Here is a 15,826-nt window from a genome sequence, read left to right as displayed (position 1 = left end):
TCCCTTCCGACCCTAACTCTATGAAACTATGAAACTATGCTTACAACTCACTCTCATGATTACCATGTTGTCACACAAATCATTGAACGTGTGATTTGATCCTTATAGTACAAATACCTGGGTTGTATTCTCTCAGTCTTTTCTGTGTACTCATCTCTTCTATTTTAATTAAGACAGTACTGGATGACCCATATTTAAACAGTCTGTTTCACAGGCAAATAAAGGATCACAACTATAAAAATAATATCCTACATTTTATACCAAAAAAATTCAGCTAAAACTGTTCAATACTGCAGCCTCACAGGATTATTTGCCTGCAGACAATTCTTGTTAAAACTTCAACAATAAATTGTAAATTATGTTGCCTACAGTGGTGATCCTTAAATGGCTTTTGAACAAAGAATTCATTATGTACCTATTGCCTTCTTAATCCGATTATCAGTTGCCTGCTTGGAAACAACTAGAGAACTCACTACTGTATGTTTTTGGGGGAAAAAAAACTTCGTTTTTTTTTTACAGCAATCATTGCTATACAAGAGTTTTCTTAGCTAGTTCATTTATACTTATCAAATAACCATCAGAGTTCCACCCACCACCACTGTATGCAATCCTTGCATTTCACAAATCCCAGGGCCTGCCTCAGGACTGGCACTTGTAGCCATGCCTCATCCACTGACTTTCCTAGTTCCTGTGGTGGAGCTGGGAGAAAGCAGCCACACCAGTTCTGGCACAGGAAGTGATTACCCCATGAGATTACCCCATGCCACTTACGGCATCTTTATCACTGTCCTCCACAGCATGGATTAGAATAGGGGATGCAGGGGATATTAGTCACAGACATTAAATACTTCAGATTTGTTCATAGTACAAGTACACAGCACAACAGTCAATAAGACAATGCAAGATTAGAAGAAATTTAGAGAGAAAAATCCCTACTACATGATCTACATCATATACTACTACATGATGGAACGCAATAGGTAACTTGTTTACATTTTATCTTCACTTTTGAGATGGAGGAAGGATACTTGATGAAGTCAGCAAATTCACACTATTCCTTCTCAGTATTTGCCAAAGAAGGTAAACAGGCAGTGCAGTGGCAAGGAAGTCTGGCACCAGGGGAAAAGCCTGCAGTAGCAGCCAACCCTCTCCCCATGCACATGCATCCCTCCAACCCCTGCCATGCTTGCCTGGGAGTGCACACAGCAGTGGGAGCTGCCCTCCTGTCTCTGCATCCTGCAAAATGAGCCACTCGTGGCTCTATCCTGCTCCCTGCCCTGGCTGGGCATCACCTGTTGGAGCCCCTTTGCTTCAGTGCCCGAAGCAGTTGCCCCTCTCACCCCCACCCTTCCCCTTGCTACAGCACTGTAAACGTGTCATCGGGGAAATCAGTCACCATATGTTTCTACGGTAGCAGGGCCCCTCATATCCTTCTTTTATAGACCTACCACTGAAATGCGAGCTTTCTCTTCAGCAAAATCTGGAATTCAGCAGTATTGAAAATGTGCAAAGAATCCCAGCAAAAGCCAGGTCTGGAGCAGAGGTAACACAAAATCTGGCAGGACTTTGGCCCCAGGAGCAGAGGTAACCAAAAAATTCCACTGAACAAAAGAAAAGAAGCAATTCTCACGATTCCTGCTCTGCAACATTAACTGTTCTGTTTAATTTACCTCACCTGCACTGCAGCTTCTCCTGCTTTTTATCTTTTACAATATGAAGACCAAGCATAGGTTGGTTCAAGTGACAGCAAATTTCACTTTTTCTATATTCGGGGTTACTGTGTTTTCAGTGAAAATTCCCAGGACAGTTCAGTGCAGTTATACTTTCAGAAAGTACTGAACATCTTTATGGTGCCAACCTGCCCTTCCTTCTGCCTGACCTCAGAATAACACAGCTAACTATCTTACTCTGCTTAATTATGTTTCCTTCAGGCCTTCACAGCATCAGAAAGAAAAGATCTGACACTGTCAACCAAGTTTGTCAGTTTATAGGAATAGAACAGTTACAGAAAAACCAGAAGCACCCTAGTAACTTGTGAAGAGAACTTGTGACTCAGAAATAGATTTTTATGTGAACAGCAAAGAACATGTATTTTAAAGATGGAGTTTACAATTGTTAGTGGGCAGGCCAATAAATAGTTCAATACAAAAGCAAAACATTATGCAGATGATCTGCTGACATCATTAAAAAACCCTACATTTTTACATAAAATCATAACTCATAGCTTTTGAGTATTGGCACTTGAGCACTAAAATTATTTTTTTAAATTAGATCATTATATAGTTATATTTGTACTGATAAACAGTGCCTAGCACAGTTCTAACTTTGTTCACTGGCTGGAGCCCTTTGGTATTATAGTAATAAATAATATAGTTCACATAGTTATTGGTATTTGAAAATTGTAGATTTGTAGTATACTTATATTTCTCTATTGATTTTTTAAAATGTAAATGCAAAAAACTTTTCATAGGTAAAACTACTGATAATTTTATAGATGTAACAGAAGTCTAGAGCATTGCCAACTTATTGCAATGATCATAAGAACTAAAGTTGTCATACTAAAAAGATAAAATGAGAAGAGACATAGGAATAAAAATTAGATGAGGGACATGGAAGAAACTGAGACAACTGAAATATTTCTCACAATCCTACATTATAATGGAATTTCAGCTTAAACTGCTACCATCTGGGTATTATACATGCTGCACAAACTGGCAAAGATGATACCAAAACATTCAAATTCATGTTGAAGAAAATATTAACAGACTGGCACCTCATGCACATATATTAGATACTTCCAAAAATACTTTAGTTCTGGAAGTGTTTAGTCAAAATAAATTTATATTTGTAGGTTTTATTTGGTTAAAATACAGAAGAGAAATAAGCAATTTGCTCATATATATGGATCTGACAAAAAGCATTCTCCTTTTTTCCGTCTGTTTCTTCACTATATACTCTGAGCTGCAGCCAGAGCTTTGCCTAAGGATAAAGACTGGAGAATTTAGCCTATGCCACATACAGTGTGTCCCTATGAGCATGCAAGTGTGGTTTGTGGTGCCGCAGACCCATCTGTGGTGCCACAAACCACTAGTGCCACACATGCAGGCATTCACCGTACTGCTAATCAGCAGCGTGGTGGGGGGGTTTTGACACTGGGAGATCCCAGTGTCAAAAAAACCCACACCAGAAAAAAGCAGGGCAGTGCATGTGGTAGTAACATGCATCGCCTGAAAACAGAGGCTGGCTGGCCAGAGCCATGCTTGAGCTGCCGGCCAGGCTCTGTGCACCTGCATAGCCGCTGCTGGAGTCCTGGAAGGCTCCCAGGACTCAGGTAAGGCTCCAGGGACATTCCTGAGGGACAAATATGTGCCACTGCTAGTTGTCCCTGAGGAACACACATTCCCACTCATGGGGAGATGCCCGTATAGTAAATGTTATAGGCCAAGTTCTTTTCTTATTACACGGGTGCAATCTTTGTCAGAGGATTTAGAATAAAAGAATCATAGACAATTAGAGTGGAAGGGACCTCAGGAGGTCATCTAGTCCAACCCCCTGCTCAAAGCAGGACCATCCCCAGCTAGATCATCCCAGCCAAAGCTTTGTTGAGCCAGCTTTTAAAAACCTCCAAGGATGGAGATTCCACAGCCTCTCTGGGTAACCTGTTCCAGTGTTTTACTATCCTCCTATGTGAGAAAGTTTTTTCCTAATACCTAACCTAAACTTCCCTTACTGCAACCTGAGACCATTGCCCCTTGTTCTGCTACCTGCCATCACTGGGAACAGTCTAGCTCCATCCTCTTTGGAACCACCCTTCAGATAGTTCTTTCACAGGACAAAAATGATGACCGTATCTTTATTTTTGTGCACTTTGGCATTTTTGTCAATTTAGGAGCTCTTGGCCATTCGAGACGTTACTGGGGAACACTGTGTGGAAGTGGCTTTTGTCAATCCTCTTCAGGTAGTTGAAGGCTAGTATTAAATCTCCCCTTAGTCTTCTATTCTCAAGGCTAAATAAGCCGAGTTCCCTCAGCCTCTCCTCACAAGTCAAATGTCCCAGCCCCCTTACCATTTTCATTTTCCTCTGCTGAACTCTCTCCAATTTGTCCACATCCTTTCTGTAGTGGGGGGTCCAAAACTAAACATTGTACTCCTGATGTGGCTTCAGTAGTGCTGAAGAGGGGAATAATCACTTCCTTTGATCTGCTGGCAATGCAGATCTGCTACCAATACAGCCCAGTATGCCGTTAGCCTTCTTGGCAACAAGGGCACACTGCTGGCTCATATTCAGCTTGTTGTCCAGCGTAACCCCCAGGTCCTTTTCTGGAGAGCTGCTGCCCAGCTAGTCAGTTCCCAGCCTGTGGCAGTGTATGGGACCATTCCATTCTAAGCACAGGACTTTGCATTTCTTTTTATTGAACCTAATGAGATTTCTTTTGTCCCAATCCTCCAATTTGTCTAGGTCTCTCTGAATCCTAACCCTACCCTCCAGCATATCTATTAGTCCCCCCAGCTTGGTGTCATCTACAAACTTGCTGAGGGTGCACTCTATGCCATCTTCCAGGTCATTGATGAAGATACTGAAGAAAACCAGCCCCAGGACCAACCTCTGGGGCTCTCCACTTAATACCAACTGACAACTAGACATTGAGGCATTGATGACTACCCTCTGAGCCTGATGGTTCAGCCAGTTTTCTATTCACCTTATACTCCATTCTTCCAACCTGTATTATTTTAGCTTCCCTGAATTTTGTGGGAGACAGTATCAAAACCTTGCTAAAATCAAAGTCTACCACATCCACTGGTCCCCCTGCATCCACAGAGCCAGTCATCTTATCATAGAAGGCAATCAGGTTTGTCAGGCATGACTTGCCCTTGGTGCATCTATGCTGACTGTTCCTAACCACCTTCTTGTCTTCCAAGTGCTTAGAAACAGATTGCTTGAGGACCTGTTCCATGATTTTTCCAGGGACTGAGTTGTGGCTGATTGGTCTGTAAGTTCTTCCTTTTTCCCTTTCTTAACTATGGGCACTAAATTTGCCCTTTTCCAATCATCCAGGTATAAACAGGAAAAGGATTTGCACCAGTATAAACAGGAACAGTATTTGGCTGGAACAGGTCCTCAAGGACCATTTTGGCAGCAGAATAGAATAGATGCAACATTTCTATTTACTTACCTCAGGGAATGAGAATTGATTCTTGTCTTAGGTCAGTTTGAAAGAAGTTTACCAGGCTGAAAATTTAACCTCCAATTGAAGTGCCCTGCATCATAAAACCACCACACAAGTCACAGTGTTTAGGACAATTCACTGCTGTGTACCATATCCCTATTTCAAGATAGGTCCAGGAATGAACTAGTAGGCCCACTGAAGGGTAAAGCTAAGGTGTTTTGGCAAAGGCATGCAACTGGAACTTCAAACTGTTGCTATTTGCCCTATACCTGCCTTTGGAAGATTTTAAACAAACTTTGCAAAAGAGATGCCTTTGACTTTGGAAGGTATCAATTATCTTTCCTGTAACTTATATATACAGCTGTTTAAGTATTGCACTGGAAGTCATTAGGAATACAAATTTTAATCCTATAATAAATGCCATGCATACGCATACATACACATTTATACTACAGCTGTTTGTGTGTGTGTATAGAGTATGTAAAATAAACAATATATTACATATATAATATATTAGGGCTGTGCAAAATTTCACCGGCTGTTTCATTTTGACACTGTTTTGACTTATTTTGAGCGTGAAACATTGAAATCATAATGAAACAAATGGCTTCAAAACAGCCTTGAAACAAAATGAGGGCAGTTGAAACATTTGGAAAGTTTTGAAATGTTTCGAGTTTCAAAGCTGAAGCTGGGCTTGCCTGCAGGGAAACAGAAAGTAACAAGAGTGAGGGGAAGAGGTGGAGAAGGACTGCTGTCATATTGACTATGTAGCTAGCCAGTGACTGTGATCCTTCCCTGAGGTCCCTTGCAACCCCAGTGCTCTAGGGGAGGGATGGAAAAACAGCAAAAAAGGCAGCATTGCTTTGAACTGGCCTGCTTTCTGCCTTGGGGTCAGTTACCAGAAGCTCAGGAGCATTACACAACAAAGACTACCATTGATTTGATTTCCTACTTGCTAGTCTAGCAAGTGGGATTCTGCAATACCTTTTGCTTTCTTTCTCGACCCTTTTATTTTATTATTATATTCACTGATTTATTATTTTCAATTTCATAATTATATTGGATATTATACTATAGAATGTATACAGGAAGGCACATACATTCATATATTTTTATAGTTACATCTTGCAGCATATTATAATACAGAATTTACATAGGAAGGCACATACATTCATATATTTTATATATTTCTATCTTGCAGCATATTGTACTATAGAATTTATATAGGAAAGCACATATACATTTATATATTTTTATAAAGACAAATGTGACAGGGATCCATCCCCATGCCTGTCTAACGGAAGCCTGACCCTCTGTCTCTGAGCTACCCACCTTTCTCTCCTGCCATGCCTTGATGGAACAATAATTATGATGTCACTCAGGTGGGAGGCTGTCCATTTAATACCCCAATACTGGGGGTCACTATCCACTGCTCTAAACCTCCCTTACACAGTGGCCCATGCCTTGCAGATGGTATATAAATGCTGACCTGCACCTTAGGCCATTGGGTCAGTTCACTCTCTGTCACTGTGCCTCTTGGCACTGGGGTCTGCCCCCTGTCTTTGCACCTCCTGGCACTGGGGCCCAATCATCCCCTGGCACTGCACCCCTCTGGTGCTGGGGTTTTGCACTGTAGTGTGCCCCAATGAGACCTCCTCCCCACATAGCCTCAGCCCGGTCCACTCGATAAACAATAACATAAATATGAGCCCCTGGGCTCTAACATAATACAAGTCCTATAAGCCACATTCTGGCTCCTTAAAAACACCAAACTGCTCCTCGAGTATTGAGTATCCCCCCAGCTTTCGGTACCTTCTAGATTCCTGGAGCCTCATTAGCCACAGCAACAGTCTGGCCAGCAGCCACAGCATTCTGGGGTATTTCTGCTGTGCAGGAGCCCTCTTCCCCTAGCTGCTTGCCAGAGACCTCCCCCTGCCAGCCTTGGCTCTGGGGTTTATATGTGCCCAGAGGCCTATCCCCTTCCTGTCAGCTGACCGGCCTGGGTGGTTCAGTTATTAACCCCTACCCTCCTGATGCTTGGTATTCCTGTAGACCCAGGTCTTAAAGGGGCAGCCCTGCCTCTTAGTAACAGGGCTAGGGTTCCCTGTTACAACAAGACACTATGAAACACACCATGAAGTGTGGTGGAAAGGCAACTGGAAAGCCTTCAGGGAGGAGCAGAAGAGGGGGTAGAGGAAGAAGTGTAAGTCTGTCCCCCTGCCAAATGAGATGCAGCCTTTTTCCTACAACTAGCAGGGATGAGGCTTCCACCAGCAGCAAGGAGAGGGGAACAGTGCAAGTGCTACTGCCTGTGCCTGAATCTGTATCCCCTCCAAGAGCACTAGCAATAACCCTGCCCCCCACCTCCACTGTGACAACAAGCAACAGCACCAGCATGACAGTCTCCTCCACCCCCATTTCACTTCCCATGCTGAGCCTTCCAGTGCCAAAGCTGGAGTTGGATCTGGATCTGAGTACCCAGCAAGGGAAATTCTGGAGAAGGAGGGGGAATCAGCTCAGTTTGTTCTCCACACCCCTCAAGTTTCCCCTAGAGCCAGGTTTCCTTCCCCAGAAAGCACTTCAGAGGAGACTGAGGTAGAGGTTGTGGAGACAAGCAGCTCAGTTGAGTCTGCTTCTCCTGTTGCTATGCCTCTGCCTGCTGAGGAGGGGGAAACTGTACCATCCACACATACGCCTGCACCCCAGAAGCGAGTGGGTAGTGTGGTCTGGGATCATTTTGAGCTGGCAGATGATCCCACATACGCTATCTTCCTGCATTGCTGAACAAAAACCAGCCAGGACAAGGGAACAAAACACATGAGAACCACGGGGATACTGATGCATCTCTGCAGGCACCACCCCCTTGCCCTTGCTCCTCCTCAGCCTGGCACCAGTGGGAGCATGCCCAAAAACAAGTCCCCCTCTCACTCCAAAGTCCCTGTCCCCCCAGAGCAGAGGCAGGCCACCCTGGAACAGTGGGGGAAAGGTGGACAGAAGTGAGGGTGCATTGCAAGGACAAGCAAAATCACCCAGAGCATTGGGGAGATGCTTATTGTGGATGGCCAGCCCTTCTCCTTAGTTAAGCAGCCAGGGATCAGGTGGCTCATGGTGCTCATGGCCCCATCATACCAAGTACCCGCATGCACCACCTTCAGCAGGACAGCCCTCCCTGTATAAGGCATGCAGGGAGTACTTGAGGGAGGAGCTGCACAAGGCAGGTCTGCAGGTAGCCTTACACTTCACCTCGGACACTGAGCAGCCAGGGTGGAGATCATGCCTACCTCTCCCTCACAGGGCACTGGTGCAACCAGTCAGGCCATCAGTGGGGTCTCCTTCAAGTTGAGGTGATGGATGAGTCCCAAACAGCAACAGAAATCATGGGGAAAATGAACTGCTTGGCGCAGGGGTGGCTCATTGGGCAGGACGAGCTCACCTGTGGGTTCACTGTCACCGACAATGGGGCAGTATGGTCAAGGTGGTCTGTGATGCCAACTTTGTTGGCATCTGTTGTGTGGCATACAAGTTCCACCTCATTGTCAGGGACACCTTGGAGGGAGACAGGACTGCTGGTGATGGGGCCAGCACTACCAGCAAGCACATTTCAAAATACAGGAAGGTGGCAGACTACTTCCACTGGAGCTTCAAGAGGACAAGATGCTGTAGAACAAACAAGCAGAGCTGAACATCCTGCAGCACAAAATCATGCAGGATATAGAGACTTGGTGGAACTCCACATACCTGATGTTCAAGAGGCTGGTGGAGCAACAGTAGGCCATCCATGAGATGGCCTTGCTCAAGGAGATTGGGATCAGTGGCCCCCTTAACAGAGTTGAGTAGGATACCATCCCCCAGATCTTGGTGGTCCTCAAGCCCTTCCTTGATGCCACCAAGACCCCCAGTGCTGGTGATGCAGTGGAGTTGTGAGGCTCCAAGTGAACTCAGATTAGCTGCCTGGGATGCCAGCTTTTGGGTTGAAAACCCCTTTTTCAGGCTGAGGAAGCACCTGCAGTTGATGTGTGTGGTGTTCCTGGATGGAAAGAATAGTAAAGAAATGCAATGCAGGCAAGAAGGCCAGTCAGTGAAAATTGAAATGGAGGCATCAGGGGGTGAGAGACAAGCTGGGGTGGCGGGGAAATGGGGGTGTAGCAGTGCAGGTAAAAGGGTAGAGGTACCTGGGGAGTCAGATGTCCGGCAGGCTATAATGCGTCAGAATTCCAATGTCTATACTGAGTACATGAGTTTCTGTACCTAGGAGGTTGATGAAGTGCAGTTCATAGTCTCATCTGTGAAAAGTGCCAGACATCTAACTCCACAGGTTCCTCTCCACTTTTACCTGCTACATCCCCCTTTCTCCCCAACCCCAGCCTGTCCTTCACCCTGCAACGCCTCCATTTCCATTTTCACTGACTGGCTTTCTTGCCTGCATTGTCGTATTTTACCTGTTGTCACTGAAAGTGGTCGACCAGGCTGAGGCTGTAGGGGAGGAGGAGACCTCATTGGGACACACTACTGTGTCATGTAGAGGTCCCAGACTCAGTAAGGGCACGCCTTAACACACACACAAAGTCACACATGTCACGAGCTTTGCTTGTCAGCAGCCTGAGGTGTAGTTTCCCAGAAACCCCTGCACCTATCTCCTTGAAAGCTGGCAGGCTTCATGGCCTCATCAGGGGCTACCACGCCTGCAGTTTTCACCCTACTGTGCCTTTAACACACACACAACATGAGTTTTGCTTTCAAGACTGAGGTACAGTTTCCCAGAAACCCTTCTCCTTGAAACTTGATGCACTTCATGGCCTCAGAAGGGGCTGCCATCTCTGCAAGTTTCAGCCAAATCAGACAAGAAATTACAAAGTTACAGGCAGTTTCATGCTTCCCCCTTATAGCCTATGGGAGAAACAACAAAACAGTGTTGAAATAGCTAAACAGTTTCAACAAAATGAAATGGAACAGTGGTTTTGAAATGAAATGAAACTTGAAACAAAACACTGTCCTGTAAAAATGATGAAACAGAAGTTAAAATGAAACAGTGTTGTTTTGCACAGCCCTATATAGATATGTATATCTATCTATCTATATATATATATGTATGTAATCTATCTCCAGTCCAGTTGTGTGTGCTTGTGTGTATAAATATAAACAAGTAAAAATATATACATATATAATTGGACTGAAGGCAGAATTCCAGTGCCAACAATGCCATTAAATTGCAGGTAGTATCCAAAACTGCTTTAACCTACCATGCAAGGGTGGGCTGCTTCTTCAAAGCAGTGCTTTTGGGAAAGGAAATGTATGTATAAAAATGAATCTACTTGCCATTGTGTCCTGAGGTCTACAGTACTCAACAAAACAGGGTCACTCCTGTAAAACAGAATTACAGCACCAACAGAAACAAAACATTCACCAAACATAATTTTATGACTAATTGCCAGACCCTCCAACGAAAAAGGATGAGAGTTAGGCAGAATAAATAAAAACATATTTTTAGACTATCTGTAGCAAAACACATGCAGATATTTGTAGGAAAGTGAAATACAAAAGATGTTTAAGGGGCATGACTGGAAATAACAAGAATCTACCAGAGTTTTGTATTTGATGTTGCAGTTGGCAAGCATACCAGGCTTACAAAACTTTAGTGCCTGGGCTCATTTAAATAAAAAGCTAATTAGCACTACTTGTATAACAATTGTCACCCTCTAAGCAATAACACATTGATATTCAATGTTTGAGTCCAGAAATAAATGTGGGTTATGTAGACTCAACCCTATTGAGAGGGACGGTGTGAAGTTTAAATAAGACACCTCCTTTACATTGTGGATAAGATCTGGAAGTAGGTCTCCTGGCAGGGCTTTGCACCAAGTGAAAGTTGTTTAGCTTGTTAGCATCAGGGAACGTTAGTATGATAAGTCAGAACTGCTTTAAAATGTTCACAAGAAATATTACATATCAGTATTAGAAGCCACGTAACTATTAGACCTGGGTAAACCAGAACATTTGAGAATAGAGCCAAGCCAAGGGACTTAGCTTGGATCAATGAACCATTAGAGCTGACTATACACATTTGAAAAAAAATTACATAAAGTGATATATTTAAGGTCACTGTGACCGCCAGGAAATAATGCCAAAATATCCTCACAGACTTGGCTCTTCCTTGGCTTATCCTCATTCACAGAGAGCCAAACAGGAGCCAGGACTCAGTGCAAGCTTTCATTGGCTTACCCACCTCTTACTGCTAATGGGTCAAGTTACAGATTCACTTATATTTAGAAGGACAGGTGGCCAGCACAGTCCCAAATTAAATCAAGTTAACACTATACTTCTTCACAGCTTTCCTGTGCCTAAATTAATTTAGCATTGCAAACTCAGGATGTTCTCTACCATTACCCTGTTAAAAGGTGGCAGTTTTCCTTTTTATTTCTATACAGACTCACAAACCCATTACAATTTTTTTGTCATCACTGTGTAGAGTGATCTATGACATCATTTTCAATCTAACTTTTTCCAAGTGGAAATTTTCCAGGGTGGGAAAGCAGGTGATGATATTTCTTACATGCAGGGCTGTGTCAACCACAGATCTGAGTACCCTGAAATCTGAGGGACCCATCGTCTTTTTCCACTTGGAGGTGATGATGATTTGCCTTCCAAGAAATAAGCAAGAGATTCACTTCTCAAATTTGGAGACTTCAGGCCATCTACACGGAAGTCCAGTACCCCTACATTGACCCTAGGAACCTCTTCAGATATGCCTTTGTAATTAACGCATATACATGCCACTGAAATTCACTGTTGCTGTATGACTTGAGAAATTACATTAAAAGATTTTGGTTTGAACTTTTCTGTGCCCCAGTTTCTCCATAGGTAAAAGGGCTTGTAGCAGCAGGCTTGGAGTAGGCCCTTGCTCTCTTTCAGGGCCATGTTACTCACATAATCTCTTACTCAGGGACTGCCTCCCTCCAGAAACAGTACAGGTGACCCTTGCCATTTGTGGGGGATATGTTTTGGAGATCCCTGCAAATGGCAAAATCTGCGAATATGGCACTGTGTTCACGAACGTTGCCTGTGTTCATGAACATAGAGCCCCCAGTGACTTCAGGCAGGCGGGACACGGCTGCGCTGGCAATGGTGGGAGCCTGGCGGCAGCAGCGGGTATCCAGTGGCAGCAAGCGTGGAGCTCCCAAGGAAACCGGCTGCAGCAACATGGGCAGGGGCTGCTGGGAAATGGAGTCTGGCCACTGGACTGGATCTGCCAATTTGCCCCGCTCTGCTCTGTGGCATAGTTAAAAAAAATACTCTGTAGGGGGCAGAGAAAGGCCACCAAGTCTTCTTACCAACATAGTGCCACCAGCAGCTGGGGGGGCACAGCTGCACTGGCAACGGTGGGAGCCCAGCAGCGGCAAGCACAGAGATCCTGAGGAGCTCCTGTAAGTGTATTTAAGATGCGGGTTCAACATTCGCGAATATATGAAACCGCGAATGCCAAATCCGCAAATAGTGACCGTTTCCTGTTTTTCCTTGGTTGCTCTGCCTGGCCAGTGAGCTTTTCCTACAACTTCCTATAGACAACAGCCTATCTGCAGAGAACCCAGTTTCTTCCATGTCAACTAATCTCCAAGTGGTGTCTCTTTATTTTATGTTAAAGACTGACATTAGTAGCAGATATAGCACAGTACAACGGCTCTCTTTAACCCTTCTTCACCCAGGAAAGCCAATCACAGGGATATAAATGTATACCTTCTCATTGAGGGACTCCTGAATAGGATGATCACCAACATCAAAATGGCATAAAAATCTAGGGACCAACCTCTAATCTGAGATGTATCATTTTATGATTCTTTAAAACAACTGGTTTGTAATAAATGTGTTCACAGAATGACCTACTGAGAGGATAGCAGTCTTCCAGGAGACCCAGTGGCAAGAAGGGTTAATGTCAGCAATGTAAAGCATAATTAATCTTATCTGTCACTGCAGCTGCTTCACATAATTTTGACCAAATAGTGAATATCATATATCTTTGCCAAGTTAATTTAAAGGAGTAGGACCACAGTATTGCATTTAGATACAGGTGGTCAGTGAATCTACTTAACTTAGCACCTTTAAGACTACTTTTAATTCTGTGATTTGATCAAATTCTGTAAATGTACCATCTCTGGGTGTCTACACAAGAGTGCAGAGGCTACTCGGACACGCTGGAATTCCAGCACGTTGGACCAGACTCAATTAGTCAAGTCTACCAGAGCATAGCAATTGCCATACTCCAGAAGCCTCCTGCATCTCATGTATCAGCATTTCCACTGATAAAAATAGTGCCATGGGAGCTTGAACTAAAACTCATCAAGCAAGGGACACTTATACATGAGACGCAGCAGTACTTTAATTAGAGTGGCTCTTGGAGCTGCTTGAACTAAAGCACTGCCCCTCTCCCACCCCCTCCCCCCCAGAGCACATATAAAAGTGCCCTCTGATGTTAACAGAACTATTCCCTGGGAGCCAGGATTGAGGATTTCAGCTTTCATTTAGAAGTCTCTGAGGGAGACCTGAATTTTTTTAAGACTGTGTGGCATCTAAGTCCCACTCATGTTCAGGACCATTCAGGCCTCTGAAAATCTACTCCAGCAGCATCCTGTAAATGAAATCTAAGGCAAGCCAATGTCCAGGGTGTGAGGAAAGAAGCAGCCTGTATTGGGAGTGAGCCTGACTCTATTTGCCCTTCAACTGACCCGGCTTATCCTTTCCATCATAACTAAACTCTGTGAAAGTGAAGGAGACTCACTCTTGGACCTCATACAAACAGAACTTCATCAGACAGTGGAAATCTGCCAACTTACAAACTGTGTGGGACCCCAATAAACCACCCAGCTCCATCACCAGAGAGCATACCCTTTGCCCCATCAAACCATTCTGGCTACAGACTGCAGAACCACAAAACAGCTGCTGAGGTTGCTTATAGGAAACATCTTGCATGTAAGAGACACCTGAAGAAAACCCAAAGGGGTGGCCAGAGAATAAGGGGGACAAAGAATAAGCATTTCCAAAAAGAATAACATGGCTACCAAATTATTTTTGTAACAGACTGCCAACGTGGGCTCACCAGATTGGCTTGAGATACTTACCCTGGGCTAGAAATAGTGCCGGTGAATGCTGAGTGATCCCAAGGGTGGAGCAGGGGAGCCCTGCCCTGTGGAAAAGGAGAAGCCAATTGAAAGAAGGGGTTTTCAATCCCCTCATTTGCGTGGAAGAGGGATGGCCGGGGTTGTGGGCCAGCCACCCTGAGCCCTCGTTGGCCGGTTTGCATGCCAGGGAGGGACTGCCGGAGGGGATAAAAGCAGCAACCGAACGGGTGTATGGGGCTGCTGACAGTGACTCTTGGTAATATCGCAGGAGGCCTAAGAAGAGCTGGGGTGAGCTGATCCAGCAGAGGGAGCAGAGAGACCCCTCTGAAGGGCCTCAAAGGCCCTGGGAGAAGAAGGCAGTGGCAGTCAGCCATGCCTCCAGCCCTGCAGCAGAGAAAGCAGCGGCCAGGGCTTGGGGCAGGGAGCTAGTGCCCCAAGGCGCTGTCGCAGTGTGCTGGACATGCTGGGCATCCCGGAAGCTAGGGGTGGCAGTCGGCCCCCCACTCCACTGCGGAGAAGAAGCAGCGGCCAAGAGCACAGGCAGCATCCTTATCTGGAGCAGGGAGTTGGGCTGGTGAGTTGAGGAATCCCCTCACCTTCCCCTGGGAAGCGGGACCGCAGCAGGCAAGGCATTGGGATCCTGAGGAGCAGCAGAGCACCAGGACAAGGGTCCCCAGGAGCTCGGGGCACAGGCCAGTGCTCGGAGCGGGACGGGCGAGCCGTGAGGTGCGTGGGGCGCCCGGCCAGTCATCTGGAGCAGGGGCTTAGATCAGTGACCCCTGGGAGCTGCCTGTGCTGCTGACCCTCTGCCATTGACTGCCCCAGAGGGGAATCAGTCCTGTCCCTTATTCTGCAGCTGATTGTCATCACATGGAGTCCCTGAGCTTTGTGTTTGGGTCATGCCGATTGCTGCAGGAGCCTACTCTGTTGCTTGTTGCTTGCCTTTTTGGTTGCCACGGAGGGTCACCCTTCAGCCTCTTTGGGGAGTTGGGGTTTGATACAATTTGATTGCTGCAGATCAGAAGAGCTTAACCTGTTGCAGTCTGTTGCTTATTGGGAAGCCTGTTGGAGCTGCTGGAGGCGAGCACCCTGCTTCCTTGCTGTAGCATCTCAGAAGTGGCTGAAAGCTGCCAGTTACCCTAGCTGTGGTTCTTGAGTCAAGGGTTAACTAATGCATTTTGGTTTGTTTTGTGATTCTGGTTATGCCATTTAAGTTCACTTGTAAATAACCTTTTCTATTATTCTTGTTTTGTAAATAAAGTGTAAATAGTTAAATCAGATAGGTGTTAGACCTTCTTGGGACCATGGGCTGCTATATAAGGAGCAGGGGCCCGCTGGAAAGTAAATTGGTGCTGGCCAGAAGCCCTGCCCCCACTCTCACCATACCATCCCTGATATTTGGGCAGGGGTGGCAACTATTGGGCTGCCACCCAGCTTACATTTTGTTTGACTCACAGAAGACTAACATGAATATAGCTAGCACCAGCAGCCAAAACAGGCTGGGATAGCTCTTAGTTTCATAGTTTCATAGTTTCTAGGGTCGGAAGG

This window comes from Gavialis gangeticus, unplaced genomic scaffold, assembly GCF_001723915.1.
Source record: "Gavialis gangeticus isolate Ggan-Ray unplaced genomic scaffold, GavGan_comp1, whole genome shotgun sequence".
NCBI lineage: Eukaryota > Metazoa > Chordata > Crocodylia > Gavialidae > Gavialis > Gavialis gangeticus.
This window is presented reverse-complemented; position numbering follows the sequence as displayed.